Raw genomic sequence first — 19132 nt, forward strand, 5'->3', positions numbered from 1 at the left:
AACAGAGATTTCTCAGGTTTCACTGCACAGGGCTATGGCTGCACATTTTCCAGAATCAAGCTGTTAATGCATTCTGAAAGTTCTAATTTCTTCCATGCAATGGCAACACTTCCTTTCACTTTGATACAGGCAAGATTTCATACCTCATCTTGGTATCTGCATCTTTACATCTTCAGTTTCCCTCAGAGATGTGCATCACTAACATCCCACAATGTATGTTCTGTTTTGTGGGGTGCAACAGGATCATTCATTCAATAGTTTATTGTTTGTTCTCAGCTATGTTACCCAGCCCTCAAATCAAGTAACGTGCTCAGCAGCGAGTATAAATGAGGTAGATTCAGTTCTAACAGCCTTTGTTTCACATGCAAGTCTCTTCAAAGATATGCAATATCATAGTGCATCTCTCTTTCTAAATCAAATGGTTTTTAGCTTAAAAACCTAAAGCCCTGAATACATTTCTATGTAAAAGTCCACAAGACCTACTTCTTTACTGCCATTAAGTAATTTATACATGCAGAATGCTAATATTGCATTTTAAGGTACTGTGGCAGTATACACAAATACACAGATACACTCTGACTTTTAGTTTACAACCTGAAAAAATGATGAACAAAATGCCCTGGTGTTGGTTGCAGCTTTCCCCAAGCAAGCTAACTGCTGGGAAAACCCAGCTGAGTGGGTTTGTCTGGGATAGAGTTAACTTTCTTCTGAACGGCCAGTATGGTTCTATGTTTTGGCTTTGTGGCTGAAACTGTGTTGATAAAATACTTTTGTTTGGCTGTTACTGAAGAGTGCTTGCACCGCCTCAGCATGCAAAATTGCCTTCTTTCCCATACTGCCCCACTCCAGTGAGAAGGTCAGGAGTGGGCAAGGAAAGGGGAGTGGGCACTGCCAGTAACTACAGCTGACCCACACTGGCTAAAGAGCTGTTTCACACCATGTAACAAAAAATTATTAAAACCCAAGATAGACTAAGAAGAAAGGGGGTGGTTTCCCGAGGTAACCATTGTTTGGAGACTGGCTGGGCATTGGTTTGCCTCGCTGTGTGGTGTCTGTGCTTCTCACGATACTCACCTATTAACTGTCTTTGTCTTGACCCATGAATTTTCTGGCTTCTGTTTTTGCTATTTTCTTTCCATATCTCACTGGGGTGGGGGTGAGAAAGTGAACTGTCTAGTCCAGAGGCTAACAGCAGAGAAGTTTTTGAAATTTCTCTTTACTATGCATCAGTTATCTGCTTGGCCTTGCAGAAGGTACCTCAGAGCAGCTTGTGTAAATGCTTCCATCTCATTTCATGGAAAAGTAAAAATCTGTCATGCTACATTGCCCTCTGCAGTGGCCCACTGAAGTCATTTGACTTCACCTTGAAATGCACTAGAGGCATCTAAACAGCAATCAGACATCTGAGAAAGAGCTGAAGTTGTTGTCTCTCAGCCACAAGTTCCTTGACTATAACCATGTGCACACAGGAACTTGAGGGAAAACCACAAGGTTTCCAGGTCACCAGGTACACTGGCCACAGGCTTGGGCCTGAGAGCTGTGTAGCCACAGACTGTAATTCATACACTCAGCTAATAGAAGGCACAGATATTTGCTTTTCTTCCAGCAAAGGCAAACTAAAAATTGTTGTGAGAAGCTGCATTCGTTCAACATTCAGGCTGAAAATGAAAATAGTCTAAAAAGAAGAAACTAAAAGGTTAAGTTATTCAGGAGCAGTAACTCACAACTGCACATAATGTGGGCAGCTGAGCATATACCTTATCTGGGGAACACTAGCTGTACGGATCAGTTAACTTTATGATACAACCCTTACATTTTATTATTTCCTGATCTGGTGTTCAATTTTACAGCCTTAATGCAAGTACTTCGTTAATAAAGCATTACTTATAAAATTTGACCACATTACTTAACCTTTACACAGAAACAAAGATGTCAAAACAAGTTAAGGCCAATGACTATGGGTATTATTTTTACCCTTGGGAAATGAATTGAGCTTTCTTCCTCACCAGCCTTTCAAAATGCATCATTAAATCAATGTAACGCAACAAGTTACTATCTTTACCTTTGTGCCACGTGTTCTTCAGGTTTCAGTAACACACATTAAACAATAGCTTTGTGATTTCATTAAATACATTTAAAACTCAAGGTTGTGTTATTAGACAAAGCTATTAGCACACAATCCAGCAAAAAAAGCTGTTTGCTTCTGTAGTGTTTAAACACTTTATCTGGAAAAGTTAATGAAGTAATTATAGTGTTGTTATTAATGAAGATTAGAGATGGATTTAAATGGCATTTGGAAAATAAACCAGACAATAAAACAGGCTTTCAGACTGTGTAAACTCCTTAGGGTCCAAGAAAAAAACCCTCAGAGTACCTATACTAAGAAGGACATTTGGAAAACACTTAGTTCTTAATGCCATAGAATTCCAGACAGCAGAAAAGTTATCTTCATGTCAACATCAACACTGGGGATTGTAAGCACTGTGATGCTTAATGCTGACCAGCTGTGCTTGAAGCTTTGTTTTAAAGTCCTCTCAAGATGTCTTTAACTGCAGCACCTTCCATATTAAGCATACTTTGCTAATGATGGGGTAGTAGAAATGTCATTAATGTTTGAGCTGACATAACTATCAGATTAGTTAAATCAGTAACACAATTTTACGTGGAGGAGAAGGATGATGCTGCAAATGAAAGAGTCATTGGCAGATGAATTTTTATATTTCATACCATGCAATACTGCAGAGGATGGAATAAAGCATGTGTACTGGAAAATCCTAAGTGAACCCAGAGAGGTGTTCCAGAGGAGGAGTGGGCAGGCAAGGCAATGCAGGGCTGCACGTTCCCTTGTTTACCATGAGGGCAGCATCAAACTCACGGCTTGTTGACACACTTTCCCTAGCGCTTTTGGAGGACTCACAGCTTGGCAACTGCGTGAATTCACTTTACCTGACTACGGAGGTGAAGTACTTAAAATTAGAGCCCAGCCACCAGAAGCTCTTCTGTGGTTTCTGGAAGAAAAATATTGCTGTTTCTCAGACCCTGGTTAAGTGGATCGCCTGAGAGAAGTGCACCTCTCTTAACCCTTCAGAGGTGTGACCACAGACATGGCTGAGAATGTCAGTCACATTCCTTAAATTGGGATGTATGACTGCTGGCCAAAGAGCACTTGAAAATGAGTTACATGACTAAGAAAATACTGATTAAAATGGATAGTAAGCAGATTATTGTGACTCAAACAGCATTATTTCTAGGTAGAACACATAGACTAGTTTGATCCTTAGTTTTAAACAGTACATATCTTTAAGCCTAACTGTGTGTATAACAACATCAAAACTTAGGAAAAGACACGAAAGGCCAGGCAAAAATTTGCATTCTGGGAGACTGAAGTATTTAAAGGAAAGTGGGGATTTTTTTATTTACAGGTCTTCATTATGTGGCAAACCTGAAACCCTGGTCAACAGCAAGTTTTGTCGTGGAGTTCCCAGATGAGGAAAAGGAAGGAAACCATTCGTCAGCACATAAGGAGAAATGCATGTGAATTGCAAAATAAAGCTTTTTTGATAAAAAGTGATCTCTCCCAGTCACTATTTACGGTAAACAGTGAACTCTTCTGCTCCAAAACTTATTGAAAATAACTAGTTAAAATGCATTTTTAGATTTTGTGTCCAAACAAATGAAAATCAGAGATAATACTGGTATACAAAAGACACATATTCAAAGAACTGCACTTAAGAGTAGGGAGGTAATAAATCATGTACGCACATGACAGCTGAGGCCTCACTTAGATGTCCTTTGACCTTCTCACTGTGAAGATGAGAGAGCAGCAAAGATGAAGAACATTAAGAAAGCTGCAAGATATAAGGAACAAGATGGAAAGGACATGTAGTTTAAACAAAATATGGAACTTTTAAGAAGCTTTTGAGAGAAACAAGATAAAAGAGAGAAACTTGATCGTGGTTGTTCAAGGAAAATGTTCACCCAAAACACAACAAATTTAGATTAGATGCAAGGACAAATCTCCAAATAAGAGTTATTCATCAGTGGAAAAGTCTGCCAAGAGAAACTTCTGAGATATCAGAAGAGGAAATACTTAAAGGGAGATTAGATAGTATACTCAAAATAGTTCAGCTGATAAACCTGTAAAATATGCTAAAGACTGGAGTGGATAGCTTCTTTCAGCCTATACTTTGGAGTCTTTGTTTAGGACTTTACATATAGAAATTCTTCTACAGTGTTTGGCTATGAGAGCAGGAAAGATCCAGTTCTGCAAAGTATTAAGCATTTTAAAATTCCCTAGCTATGCAAGTAGCCTCTCTGAATTCAGTTTATTTTAACTTAGTTCATATTATATAGATATATTATGGAGCGACCATAAATGCTCCCTAACTGAAAATTATTTTTTCAGCAAGCAAAGGGTTGTAGCTGAAGACCAACAGACAGGAAACTACAGAGGTAAATTTTCATCTACTCTAAAGGAAATATGTCTCCTCCATTTTTCTATTGCCTCCTGCTACCCAAGGGATGTTGCTGAGTGACACCTGAACCTTTCCAAAGTGGTACCTTCTTCCCGAGGATTTTATTACTTTTACCTATAAAAACTCTTCTAATGTAGATTTAAATGTTTTTAAGTTACAAGTTCAGGAGATCCACAGGAAAGAAAAGGAGGAGGCTTTATCATGCCAGACCACTCCATCACTATTATTCTTTTTTGGCCCTGCCATAGAGCACCTACACTGCCAGTCACAAATCCAAGGCAAAGGGAAGCCATTGCCCTGCCAAGCTACTTGCGGTCTCAAGCTGCATTTACCACCTGGTGTAGTATACTGGGACAGGGAGGGATTCAACTGGAACTCACTTGTCAAGGCAGCTCTCAGGTACGTGTGTTGCACATCACGCAACAATCAGCTCTGTGTATGTGGTGACCACCTCACCCTGCATCAGCATCTTCTGTAGTTAGATTCCTGCAATAGGAAACCTCTTCCCAGGTATACAGCTGCCTCCACTTCTGAGCTATGGGCTCTTGCTGTATTTGAAATCAGAACTTCCAGGGCTTGGTTTAGCTCAGCTATTTTAGGCATCTGCTTTAGGAATTATGCCCTCTAAGTGCCTATTTTTCTCTAGGGACCCTAAAGTGAATATTGATTGTTGGCTCAGACACTTTGTCAGCTGATTCCCACCTCTAGACATTTCTTTTTCTGTAAAATTTTGCATCACCTTACCAACCATGGCAAGTAGTCAGACAGTAGAAAAGTAGCAGATCTGTCACTGGGGGAATAGAAGTAAATCATCAAATAACCTCTAACCAGTCATTTTTACTGCTAGGATCCCTGGAGACATGTGCAATAAAGTTTAGTTATTTGTTCTTTTGACTGAATATAATTGCATTTGTAAGTATTTGGTGGATAGAAGCTGGCTGGTTATCTTACTTCTTAGCTTTTTTATATCTTTTTTTGTTTAATTTCACAGGAGTTCTGACTCTTCTAACTCTTTTTAGTAGAGAAAAGCAAAAAGCTAGCATTTTTTTCTTGTCTTTTTCAAAGCCCTCCTGAAACACTCTGAACTCTTTTCTAAGAAGTAGGAAACTAATAGGTCTGTGAATGTTGTTTGAGACCCACAGCTTGACCAATTCTAAAAGGAATTAGAGCTGCATGAATAATTAAAAATAATTTCTCTGTTAAAAAATCTACAGACTATTGCACAAACATCTTGGCCCAATCCATGTTAATCACAGAGGTGGGAACAAATGCTCAATTAATGGCAGATACAGAAAAAGAAATTTAATTAAATCTATGTATTAAGAAACTTAGTCTGTGAGCTGATCTATAGCTAGGAAAATGTAGTCACTATCCTTGGAGTTCCATTATCCTGGCAACAACATCTACTTTTTTTTCTTTCCTATTTCTTCTATTGCTTAAACACCTCTTGATAATCTATCTTCCACTAATATTGAAGGTGTAATTGAAGGAAGAAGCAGACAAAATTGTTCAACCCATTATGGAAAATGCTGCAGTACATTTTTAAATGAATTTGGAAATACTACCAGTTGTGTCTAAAAATTGAATGTAGTACTATTTTGTTTTCAATGCAGGAGTTTTGAGTTTAAAATAGCATTAGAATGACAGCCTTCATGGAATCAAAAACCAATTTTATTTACTTTGGGAGTTCCTAGGTTAGGGAAAATGGGAGAGTTTAAAGAAGTATCTGTTTTTTACAGCCTAGAGATGCCAAGAACATCTTAAAGTGCTTAGAAATCTCTGTGAGCAAGACAAAAATTCTCTGTGAGAAGTGAAGGCAACTTTCATTCCCTGAAAATTTCAGTCTTCTATGTTGGATAACAATCTTTCTGCATGCTTTGTCTCCAAACTCGATTGAAAATAACTTGACAGAACCTGTTGTGGCATGAAACATACACTCCAAAGAGAAGCATCAGAATTTACATAAAACATTTAAATACTGATTTTATTTTGCATGAAAAAATTATTTGTTCCACTGTTGAAGTAATTAAATGTACTTCAGTTAACACACTACAAAATGATAATGAGTAACACTTACCCTTCTTTAAGAAGCCATGTTTCAATGGCCTCTCTCCTCCTGTTCAAAAGACAGATGCTTGAAGCTTACTTGCACTTTAAAAAGGGAAAAAAAAATTACTCATTTTTCATGGTGTAGAAAGCTGGAAATAGGAAGGATACTAATAGGAGATACTATGATATTTTCATCTGTTGTAGGCTTAGAAGAAGCTAAGTCTAGGTACTCAGACCAGTGTATAGACACAGACTATTTGGAGTCATTCAATAACAAAGAAATGATTCTGTGATATTGGAAACAAAGTATTTTAGAGCAGACAAGGAGTCGAAGCTTTAGCTGTTTATGTTTATTGACCACTACTACTGATAATAACTTCATAAGGTTTGCAATATTCATAGTTATCTCAGGGGAAGTTCCAGTTCAGTTAAATCTGCTCCTTGCATGCATGGCATTTTCTTCAATCATCCCAATCACCTTCCACTTCTTTACCTGAGCAACTATATGTAATGGCCATGTCCAACAAAATCCACAGCAGACTTCTAAAAAGTGAAAATTAGCAGGACGGTCACCCATCAACATTTGAAAATGTGATCTTGTATCAGGGTTATTCAAAAAATTATACTTCAGTTCACGTTGTGACCTGTCTCCCAGGTCTGTAACATCTCCCACACTTCCAAGAAGGGATTCCCAACACCCTTCTCCTCTTCAATCCTTTTCCCAGTACAAGGGATAGAGCAGAATGCAGCTTTCTCCTGAGCAGCCTCAGCACAATAGCCCAAATGGTTTCAGCAACTGATGTGCTCTCATCAGCTGGAGCTGCTGTTTGTCTGTGTGGGTGGGGATGTGTATATAGGCTCAAAATTCTTACTGATCCTGGGTGGAAAGGCAGCTCCTTACCCTTACCTTTTTATGTATCTGCAACCTATTTCTGGTTTGTCAGCAACAGGAATGACCAGTCGCCCATTACTGCTGGGTGGGAGTGCTGGTAGGTGGGGTGACCTCAGCTGTTTGTTTGTTGAGAGGCTACTGAGCTGTTTGGAAAGGAGGTGATACTGCTGACCTGGGCTTCACCTCTGCAGGGTTCAGCTGGCACATACATGATACACAATGGCTTCCTGTGGAACCTAAAAAAGCCACGTCTAAAAATTAGCAGGGGGAACATTTTCTTTGCTGTCTACAGCATATGAATAGCAGCAGCAATGGGAAAATCCTGCACTAAAGCAACAGGCTGCACAATGGCTTTTTTGAAAGTTATATGGGTTAACCTGAAAACGCTTTCCAATATTCATCTTACTTACATATTAAACGGTTCCTTGGCTCAATCCACCTTGTCATATTTGCTCCCAAGCTATGGAAGTAACAGATTATTATGCTCAAGGACTGTTCAGGCTAAAGGTTTATCCCTGGACAATGCCTTTAGGAAAGCTCGGAGAAGGCGGAACTTTCTCTGCTTTTGGAGAATGGAGGTGCTAACATGCAGGAAAGAGTGTTCCAGTGTTTTGTAGTTACTCATGTAAAGGAGACAGTTTTTGAGATGTAATTCTCCTATTAAAACCCAGGGGAGACGGTTCAGGTGGTGAACTGTGATGTCTCTATAATCATCCACAGTGTACACTTCCCTGAGGTCCACGTGTTCCTGCAGTAGGTTGTACATATATTTACAAACTGTGTGCCTCATTTTTTTTTCTCTCTTGGAAGTATGAGATATATGATAAATGTGGCAAGCCAACTCATTAGCATGACAACAAGGTGCCCCAGTGTGTGTGATACTACAGTTTTAAGACATGGGTGACAGTAAGGTGCTGGTAAATAGATACCAAAGCTAATAATATTCAGCTTCCCTTTAGTTTGGCCAGTGAAGACTTTAGAGCTAGTTAGGAATTTTTCTTTTTTTTTTTTCCCCTTCTTTCAGGTTTCAGTGGTTCTGTGGTATGAAGTATGCGCCCTTTGGAATTCTTCTTCAGAAACATGTCAGTTTGAGGTTTCTTCTATTTCCAGCAAACAAGAAGATAATTGAAACCCTTCCTGAGATACAGCTAGGTTTCCTGCTGGAGAGACTGACAGATCCAGCAAAGCAGAGAGAACACTGAAGTGCAAAAGAATATTTGCTGTGTTATTCCCTTCATACTTTTACCATATGCAGCAATTCCCTGGACCAGACTACAGGTTCTAAGAGGCAAATAGCAAGACACGCCTGAAAAACAGACAGGAGCAGAAACTTCTTTATTTTTCTGCAACTTATGAAAGTGCCAAACCCATCAGTCTACAACACAGCACGCCAGCCTGGCTGCTCAGGGCAGATCCAATGGCCATTCCCTACTTGGTTTCTCTGCTGAAAGCCTTTACAGCTACCTTCCAGTTGTAGCAGTGGGCTTGTTTGTGCCAGGAACCCCTGCCTGGCATGAGCGGTGTGGTTATCCCCGCTGTGGGGATTTCTAGTTTTCCAGAGGCTTCTCTGAGAATCTGGGCTCTTCTCTTTTCAGTCCCTTTATGGTGGGACATTAATTTCCCCTTGTATCTGCACCTACAGACTAGGTGAATACAATGTAAAGCCCGCCTGTGAGACATGGCAGCTACAGAAATCTGATATGATCATAGGGTATAATAGGTGTTTGTCTGATGTGATAGGACACCCAGACTGTGCTGGTTGCAACTAGCTGGGCTGGATTTTATTTCTTCATGGCAAATGGAAATGTTTAAATTTCAAAGAAACAAAACACAACAACAAAAAAAACAACCCACAAAACCAACAACAACAACTGAACAAACCCCCCAAAAAATCCATTAAAAAAAATTGGAAAGTGTTTTCCAGACTCCAGACAGACTCTTCTATACAAAAGGAAAAAGCCAGCTGTTGGGTAGGGAATACAAAGCTTTCAAATCTGTATCTGTGTTTTGCCCATTGCACATTCCTCTGAAAAGGAATCTGTTGGCAAGCAGCAGCACAAATTTGCTGCCCCTTGGGGTGTCCAGCAGACAGCAGGGCAGCCAGAACAGCAGTGCTGTGCTGAACAAGAGTGGGACTCTGTGGGAGTTGGCATGGAATGGTTGAGCTCAGTGAGGGGTTCTGCATCCTGTCCTTGGATGTAGGATGCGTCTCTTACGTGATTGGACACCTGTATTTTTATAAGGGTTGGATATGTAGGCTTTAAACCTATGCAAATTATGAAAATTCTTCCTTTGAGTTCTCTACTAAATTAATGCACAGGCTATCCTAAATACAGGTAAGATTTCTCTATGATTGCAACATCAAAATACTGATCACTGTATTTTACATGATGATAAAAGTGCATTTTCCCCTCATTTTCATATTGAAAAAGAAAGATCATCTGAGCATCAGATTGTTTCTGTCTTACATCAGAATTATATTCAAATATGCATGAACAAATAAAGCATCATTATTCAATTCTTTAAGCCATATTGAGCTTTTTGCAAAATTATTCAAGATTTTGTAATGCTTCTTTTAAGTTTACCCTGCAGAAATCCTCATGAAATAAAAGCAAGGAAAAAGAATATTACCAAGTTACTTAGATATTTTTACAATAATAAAGACTGTCCTCTGCTATGAGCTAGGAAGACAAGAAATGTAGCTTTCACAGTCTCAAACTAAACACTGAGTCCATCTTTCTGGCTTCTGTTTAAAAACTCTAATTGATAGGAAGAGAATGATGGAAAGAAAAGATTTCAGAATTTAACAGACCAGTGTAAAAACAGCTACTGCCTTTTGATTACAAATATAGGACTTGCATTTCCTGAATGTATGTTCTTTCTAGCATAAGTTGTGTTACTAAATGCATAGTCTAATGTGTAGGGATGTGAGTGGATAATACACTAGGAGCAAAATTGAAAACATAAAAAGTTAAAGAGGGAGACAGACTGCACATAATTTATATCCTCAAAAATGTATTCCAAGTGTGCTTTGGTTTTTAGTTTTTGGGGGTTTTTTCCCCATAAAATAGAAGGGGGAAGAGAATGGCAAATTTCTTTACATTTTCTTCCAAAACAAGGAAAATAGTTGGAGCTTTTTCTGACTATAATGAAGCAACTTATTGGGTGGTGGAAATAGAGAAGGAAAGCATCAGTTGTTTTCAAGAAACTTATTGCTCTCAGTTCAGATGGTGTCTGAACACTTATGAAGCCGCTTCCTGACAGAACACAATTAGCCAGGAGAAACTCTGTGAGAATCATCCAGTCACTAAAAGAACAGTTACACCTGTCCACAGCAGAAGCAAGACTGCTTTGCATGATGTGCAAGTGCAGAAAAACAATTTCTGTATTTTAGAATTATGGACCTCATTAGAGTGAGCTGAGAGATGAGACAGTCCTTGGCACCAGTAAATGCAATCTCAGGACTAGGATTTAATTCTCCTGATTGGTCATTGTAGTACAGTTTTTGCTCCTGTAGGATCACACATTTGGTGCAGATGAAGCAGCACTGCTCTCTTGGGGGTGTCTACCTTTAACCAAGATGGCTAAGGTGTGCAAACTGTGCATCAAGCAATATCAAGCTGAGATTCTCTGTTACCAGGCTTTTTTTGGTGGATTCTGCAATCCATGAGTTTGATAATGTCATAATGCCTTCATATTTGCATACTGGCTCACTAGATATTCCTGCTGAAGCAGCTCTAAGTGACATGCTGTCATCATTGTGACTTCAATACATACTGTTTCCAGCCTGTCCTTTGAACCATCCCCTTTTTATTGACCTGGTAGTTCATAGTTCACACTTTCAAACATGTATCAGGTAGATAATACATCAGCCTACGTGTACACTTCAAAAAGCAGCAATATTCTCATGGAGTGCAACTGCAGAGTCCTGCTCTCCCACTAGCACAATAGCCTTGGGCGTAATATTAGAGCTTAATTTCTTTTACATATGGAAGACTTTATAAATGTACCATACATGTTTCCATGCTGTGGTTGGATTTTATGGAAAGACTGCAGAACTAGGTGATAAAAAATATAATGTAATTCCTAAGCAATTCACTATAAATTGAATGTTAGAGAAAAGCCTTTGTGTAAACAAGAGCACAAATATTGCTCACAGACTGACTGTAGGGGCATGGAAATCATATAGAAACAAGAGAAAAACACCTACGTTAAGTACCAGGAGGAGAAACATTGCATTTTATCATGAAAAGAGTCATTTGAGCATGCTGTGCAATAGGCAGCACAGTAATAGACCACTGTCATTTAGATGCCACTGAAAGAATTGTTTCCATCATCAGAGTGCTTGTTCACCTTCACTGCATCTTTTTGCGCACTGCTCTGCCACCCTCAAGTCCAGTAATGAAATCTCATAAAACAGAGCAGACCTCATCTCAGACTACAGTGCACAAAAGGGTCTCATGCTACCCGTGAACAGAGACTGACATCTGTGAAATACACATACACAAACCTCCTGCTCCTCCAGGTCCCCGTCATGCAGAGCTACTTAGAGGTCTTTAAATGTGTTAATGTAGTACTTCCTAACTGTCCACTTGTTAGTACTTTAATTCACAGACTACACATATGTTATTAGAATTTACACCTTGGTGGAAAGCACACCTGGGGAGGCCAAGAGAAACCATTTATTTACATTTGCTTTCTACTTCAATCACTCTGCTCTTTCCTCATTTTGTCTCAAACTTCTCTTTACTTACCTTCATTTTCTGCTTCTCTCGCCTGTTTGCACAGGGAAGGAGTATGGCCACAATGAGATTATTAGATTTAAATTGCCCCACTCCATTTAATGTTGCAAGTGGCTGAAGAAAGGATCTTTCTCTGGGACTCAGCTGTATTTATTTTTCACCAGTTGTGTTTTATTTTTACCTGCAGCAGCAGTAACACTGTCTCTCTCTAATATATTTTCCACTTCCATGGCTGCCCTGGAAAGTTGTGGCCCTGTCAGTCACGACCAGAATGATGCTTGGCTTCTCTGGGACAATGTCATCGTAGTTACAGGTGGTGGGGCAGCAGGAGATAACTGAGCCTCCAAAGGTCATGAGTGAAGCCCCAGGTAGCAGCTTGGAGAGGGACTGGATGATATGAAATCCTGCTCCTCTTCCTCAGCTACTTCTCCTTATTGGTTCTCACAGATGGGGAACCCAGGACCTCCACGCTGCCCCACACATTAAAAAAGAAGCTCTGCACCTAATATTTGCCTCCCTCATGTCCCCATGGGGCAATTATTCGTGGTTTTCTGAAATGTTTTTAGGTGGATCAATATTTTAATCCAAATATGTTATTCCATTATTGTGAAAAGCAAAACAGGTATGTTGCTATTAAATGCTTTGTTTTGTTCTCCAGGAGAGCTCACTCTCTTTACATGCTTCTAATTAATCTTAGACATGCCAACAGGAATATCCCTGGCCTTGCAGCAACATCCATCTCTCAGCAGACCAGCTGCCTCTTTTCACTTGGAGTATGTGGTGCTCACTGCCATTTTCAGAGAGTCATTGCTGCCAGACTTTGTGCTTGTAAACATTATTGATTTTCCCTGTCTCCATAATTTCTTTGTTACTTATAATAAGTATTGCTGAAAGCTGTTCCTCTCATGCAGAACACCATAAATTGGTCTTAGTAGTGCTGGATTAAACTTCTCAACAAGTGTGAATTATAGACCTTCCTGTACGTATGAAGTCAGCTGTAGTTCTAGTCAGGTTTTCCACATGGACATATCTTAAAAGGTATTTTCAAGCTGATGTGGTATTTGTTTCATATGGTTTTGGGATGAGAATTTTCATCTGATACCTTCATGCTCTGTGCCATATAATAATTCACTTGGGCTACATTTGCTTCAGGGAGTCAAACCATCCATTTTTCACTCTTGTCCTTCTGACTGAGTGATTTGCCACATGCAACAAGGAGAACTCAGAAGTGTATAAAATAGCCTGAAAGAAAATTAGATGATCCATTTCTGGGGTCATCTCTCTTTCTATTATTCTGGAGCATTTCAAAAAGACAAAAACCCACTCCATTTCTATTTGCCAAGCTTGTATGTCAGCCCTAACACTGCCCACAACACCTTTGACCCCTTGGAAGCTAACTTCCTCTTGGGAAATAAAACGATCAACCTCAAGAGGAGCGTGTGTGCAAAATGTAATCACTGGGTATGTAAACCATGGGTTTGGAAATCCTGCACATAAGAAAGGAGAAGCAGCAGCAAAACATGACAATGACAAGGAGAACAGCAAAGCCAAATCTGAGTAGCTACTGAGGTTTTTCAAGGCTGTGATCCAACACAAGTCTGCAGTTCTGCCATGAAGAGGCAGTGCTGCCCTTGTGCTTACCTGCCACCAGAATTAGAGCCCAAATGGCCTTGCGATGGGGCAAGTCTTCCCCTTGAGCTGGAAGACAATGATCCTGGATGAATTTGCTTTAGAAAAAACTGTTCCTTGACCTTCCCTCACCCTGGAGTGTCACATGAGCTGGTGCCAACAGAAATGAAGTGGAAACAAGGACTGTGCTCCCTCCTTTTAATAGCTGTGTGGATTTATCCTACAGTAAATGACTGCACAAACCAGTAATTGGCCTGAATTTTTTTAATTCCTTCTCTTTGTAAAATTTGATTCCAGACAGAGAGAAAACAGGCAGATAAACATATACGTAGTTCTCGATATGCACACATAACGTATTAATGTTATAAACATCCAAAATCCAGATCTCTTGATTTTATAATACTTCATCTTTAACTCATATAAATCCTGAAAAATAGGTACCAACCTTCAGCTCAAAATTCCTTTTTCACCCACTCAACTTGTGCAACCACTGTAACCTGTGTAGACTCAGTTTTCCATAATGAATTTTACATAATATGAAACTTGTTTGTTCTCTTGCTTTTCTTTAGGCTTTGTGTTGGTAAATAAATTACAGCTAACAGTGAAGACATAACTTAAAACCTCAAAATATTACTTTCCTTATCTGCTCATAGAAGTGATTCTGAAGTCAAGAGCAAGCCTCAGTCTTCCTTGTGGGACCCACTTCTGCTGGTCTGTAGCCACACTTGCAGGAGGACTGGATAACTGCAGTGTAGCAGCAGCCAGACAGGGAAGCTGCCTCAGGTGCCAGGAGCAGACCCAGCATGTCATTCTCCTCAAACAAACTAGCATGCCAAGCAAGAGGACTGTAAGCAACCGGAGCAGAGCTGCGTCCCAGCCTGTGCAGCCTCTCATGCAAGACTACCTTATGAGCAGGAACCCTGACATCTAAGATCACGTTTTGCTTGCATCCTACTGGTTTAAGACATCTAGATTGCTTAACTTGGCCACTCAGTTCTCAATATTTTGACAAACTTTATGTCACCCATAAATCTTATTCACACTGTTTTTATATTTACCTTTTCAGTTATTTATAAAACAGTATTTCGTAGTCTTGACCTGTAACTCATCTCTGCAAAATCCTATTTGAAATACTTCTATTCAGTGATAAATCTTCCATGACACCATTTTGATGTATACCAGCTACCAAGTGTCTAAATCCATTTAATTTACACTTAATCATTATCAGATAGTGTTGACTTCCAATCACAATAATATGCAGTACAGTGCTTTATGAAAGGCAGTTTCTATGCTATGTAAACAATTGCCTTGTTGAAGCAAACTTATTTCATCAAAGGAATGAAACCAGATCCACAAGCCATAAAGGGTGGTTGACTCATATTCACATCTTTTGAATTGTAAAGAATTGAATCCCATATCAGCATTCTGATGTTCACCCTGCTATCTAGGACTGATGTCAGCCTGGTTGGTGCAATGGCTTCAGTTATTCTGCCTGCCCTTTTCAGCTACTTGTATTACCTTAGCACATTCCGTCCTGCCTGGAGCCTCTTTGCCATCAAATAGATAACTCAGGTGTTTTATTTGAATCGTATCATATTAATAGATTCATTCAGTTATAGTGAAAAGCATAGACTTTTCCATATTCTTCACAAAATCTTTTTCTAAATAGCTGTTTTATTTACTGAGGTAGCATCATAGAAGGCAGAAATTGCTATGGCTCTAGTGCATAAAAAGTCCTAATGTAAAATCCTATTCAAAATCCTATTCAAAAATTCTTGCCACAGAAATATTTTATTCAAGGTACAGTAGTATAAGTATTAATACCTGGTTTTGCAAACAGCCTCACTCAACTTCAAATGGATGGAATATAAATACTATAAAGTATATGTATTGCAAACAGTGACAACAAAACAAAATCTTTTTTCTAAGTTGTTTTTACCATAACCACAAAAGCACAATTATGCAAAAAAATTCCAGCTTAACATACTAGAGGGCACAAGCAAAAGAAAAGAAACTCTTAGAGTGTCAGACAGAAAGTTAATGCCGCTCATCTGTAGGCATGCAACTCCACAGCAGTATTAGAAAACAATTCACAATGTTAGCACTTCGTTTTCAGCTGCCATTTAAAAACACCAAGTCCATTTAGTCTACCTGACCCCCGGTTACATCAAATGCATTCAGCTTTCTTTGGAAAGGTCCTCTGTACATTTTTTATTTAAGGGCACTGGAAGCTGAAGAAGAAAAAGTTCAAAACATCTGACAAATATTTCTGTCATTTGATTTTCACTGAAGAAAGGTGCAAAGGTTAAAATTTAACCACATTATATTTTGGTATCAGCCATAGCATTTTGAATTAACTGCAACCTATTCAAAATCTGGTATTTTCAATTAACTGGAGCTTATTCACATCTGGCAAGCTAGCAAACAGAGCGGGAGAGTGTTACAGCAGCTTAGCAGAAGCCTGCCATGAATACACATTTGGACAGCCTGGGAGAGCATCAATGTCATTCTGGGAATGTTCCTGGCATGGTGAAAAGAAAACATCAAAGACATTACTGATTTAAAACTGCCTCCAAGAGTGCAATCTGTAGTGACAGGAAATGGAAAAATTGGCCTCAAAGGAACTGTGAAGAAAGAGCTAGTCCAGCATGATAGTAGGTTCCACACATATAGCTTATGTTTCGTCATTAAAGAAATATAATGTGCTTTTTTTTGGCCGAAACTCAGAAATAAGTCTTCAGGGCAGCTCAGAAACTGCAGGAACTGAACAAAGTTTGGAAGGGACAGCTCAGAAAGGAAGCCTTGTCATCTGCATGGTACATCTAATATTTTAAAAGGCTACTGTAGCCTAGATACTAGCATTTAAAAAACAACAAAAGAGTAATAAGGTCTGAAGATGGAACCCTGAAGAGCTAATGAGAAGAAAAAAAAAAGGTTAAGCAGGATAACTATTAGTGAGCTCTGCCTGTGACTACTCCAAACATGCCAAAACAGTATTTGTGGTAACTCAGCAGTACCTTTGCAAAGTTGACATTGCCTTGGTGTGATTGACGGAATCAAAAGCTTCCAATAAACACAGGGGAAAAATAAGGACACAACTTTGATCCCAGGGTAGGCTGACGACGATTATAGTCCATGGAATTACTGTGCATGATTCCCATGCCTAAGGCACAAATACAAATTCTCAAGAAGTATATGTTATTAAGGTTTAATTGGAAGAATTAATTGACAGGGGGTTTTGCAGTAGGAAAATTTATTTATAATATGTGTTTTTGTAAACCATGGAAACAGACCTGTAAATTCCTATAGCAGTTTTCAAGCTGAACAACCGAGCTGTTAAAATGTATTTTGGGGAAAATGTTAAATATTCAGGTACAATTTACAGAGTAAATTCCTTGTTACATTCTGAATCCTGTCACTACACAGAACCCTGTAAGAGCACTTCAGTACAATATGTCATGCTATTTATTCTTTAGCAGTTGAATATTGCTCCACAAAAATTAATTTCCTTAGGGAAGACAGGACATTGGTTACACTCCAACTTGGCTCCTCACTTCTGGGGCATTCTCCTTTGTCCTAGGCCACCTAGAAATTAAGTCCTTGGAAAAGTTGAAGGAGACTCACTCCACTAAATTTCATGAGCTTCAATGAACTCTTCCAACCTGCAGGCACTGTGCGAATGGTGAAAAATGTTGCAGTAAGGCTGAATTTTTGATCTACCACTTGTTGCTGATTCACATGATCTAGTCCTATAGAAACTAAATAGTATGTATACATAGTCAATTCTTGTATTCCTGATGTATTGGAGGTATCAGCATGGAAAGCAACAACCAAGAGTTTTGGGAAGAAAGCTGCTTTTCATATTTATTTCCTTGGGACATAAGTACTTATTTTTATAGCTCACCAAACAAACTGTAGGTCTGGAGCATTTTTGGCTTGGATTTGTCTGCCAAATTTATAATCGCTCTTAGGTTTCCCATGTGCCCAAAAGATTATTCCAAACAGCTGCAGTATTTGGGGCCCAGGGGGCCTCTACCACATCAAGAAACTCTGAGGAAGGAAAAGAGCATATGCTACAAGATGGCAGTGGTTGAGGAGTAGGTGTGCATTTGGGATACAGACAGCCTGGAAAAGCCAAGGGGATCATTCTTGCTTCCTGCTGAGAGTCAGTCCGTGCCAATGATCAGGGCAAATGCAGTCACAGTCTGAATGGCAGAGGGGCAGATGGGCTGTGTTAAGGGACATGGGGCACTGGACCACATCTTGCATGTAATTCCACTTGGAAAATCCAAGGCAGCCAAGGAAGGAATGTGAATCAGAAACACTACATGCATGTGTCACTACTAAATGGCCTAGGTAGATAGCTTACATGTTAAAAAAAATAAATCTGGACAAAACCAAATCTTTGCACATGTGCTGAGCAACATTTAGATCTTCATTTAGATGTCTTGAGCAAATTGGTATGTAACAATACCTCCAGCCACAAAACAAGTCAGAGTACACAAGAGGTAATATTAAAAGAAAGACAAAATCCCCTAGTTTCTACCAGCAAATCTGCACCTATGATCACAATGTCTTTTTTTTTTTATATCCTGAAGCAGGAAAAGAAAACCAGAAGTTTCTGAGAGCAAATTGTGCAATCAATATACTTTTTAACAGCATTACCCTTGCAGTTGGCAGGGCAGAGATGTTGTACTTTGCATTAGAAAACAACCCTTTTTCTCACAGTATAAATAATACAGAATTCTGGGCCATGGTGCAAACAAATCCAAGCATAATTTGGTCTGACTCACGTTAAGTCAGGTTTTTTGTAGTCAAACTTATTGGCAGTAAAGTCCAAGTTTCCTAATTGTTTCAGGCAACCTTCTCAAGATTAGCTGCTGTGTTTTACCTGTTATTCACCTTAACCAAGTTTGAATTTCAATTCCCTGACCTTTTTAAAACAGTTTGTACATGAATCTAATTTGGTTATGCAATGCCATTTTTTCCTCCCCAGTGGGGAATTTTTATACCATGTTGGGACATTTGACATTGAATTACATAGAAAGTGTTGCCTGAACATGATATAGTACTAGATCTTCACACAATGAAAACATTATGAAACTTTTATAGGCATCGTTCCCACAAGAAAATATTTTCCATATTAAATGTTGCTGTATTTTTACTCTGAAGTGCTATCAATGTTTTTAACAAAAAGTAAATATAAATGTATTTTCCAAAGGGCTGATAAAAAAGAATGGACAGATGTGTTATACATATATGACTCTAAAACAAAGAGTTACACCAATCTTTAGATTTTGATTATTTTTCCCAACACTGTACTTAAAAAAACATTCCATGACCAC

This window comes from Chamaea fasciata, unplaced genomic scaffold (genome assembly GCF_029207755.1).
Source record: "Chamaea fasciata isolate MVZ Bird 193981 ecotype frontalis unplaced genomic scaffold, bChaFas1.0.hap1 SCAF_2, whole genome shotgun sequence".
In the NCBI taxonomy this organism is placed as follows: domain Eukaryota; kingdom Metazoa; phylum Chordata; class Aves; order Passeriformes; family Sylviidae; genus Chamaea; species Chamaea fasciata.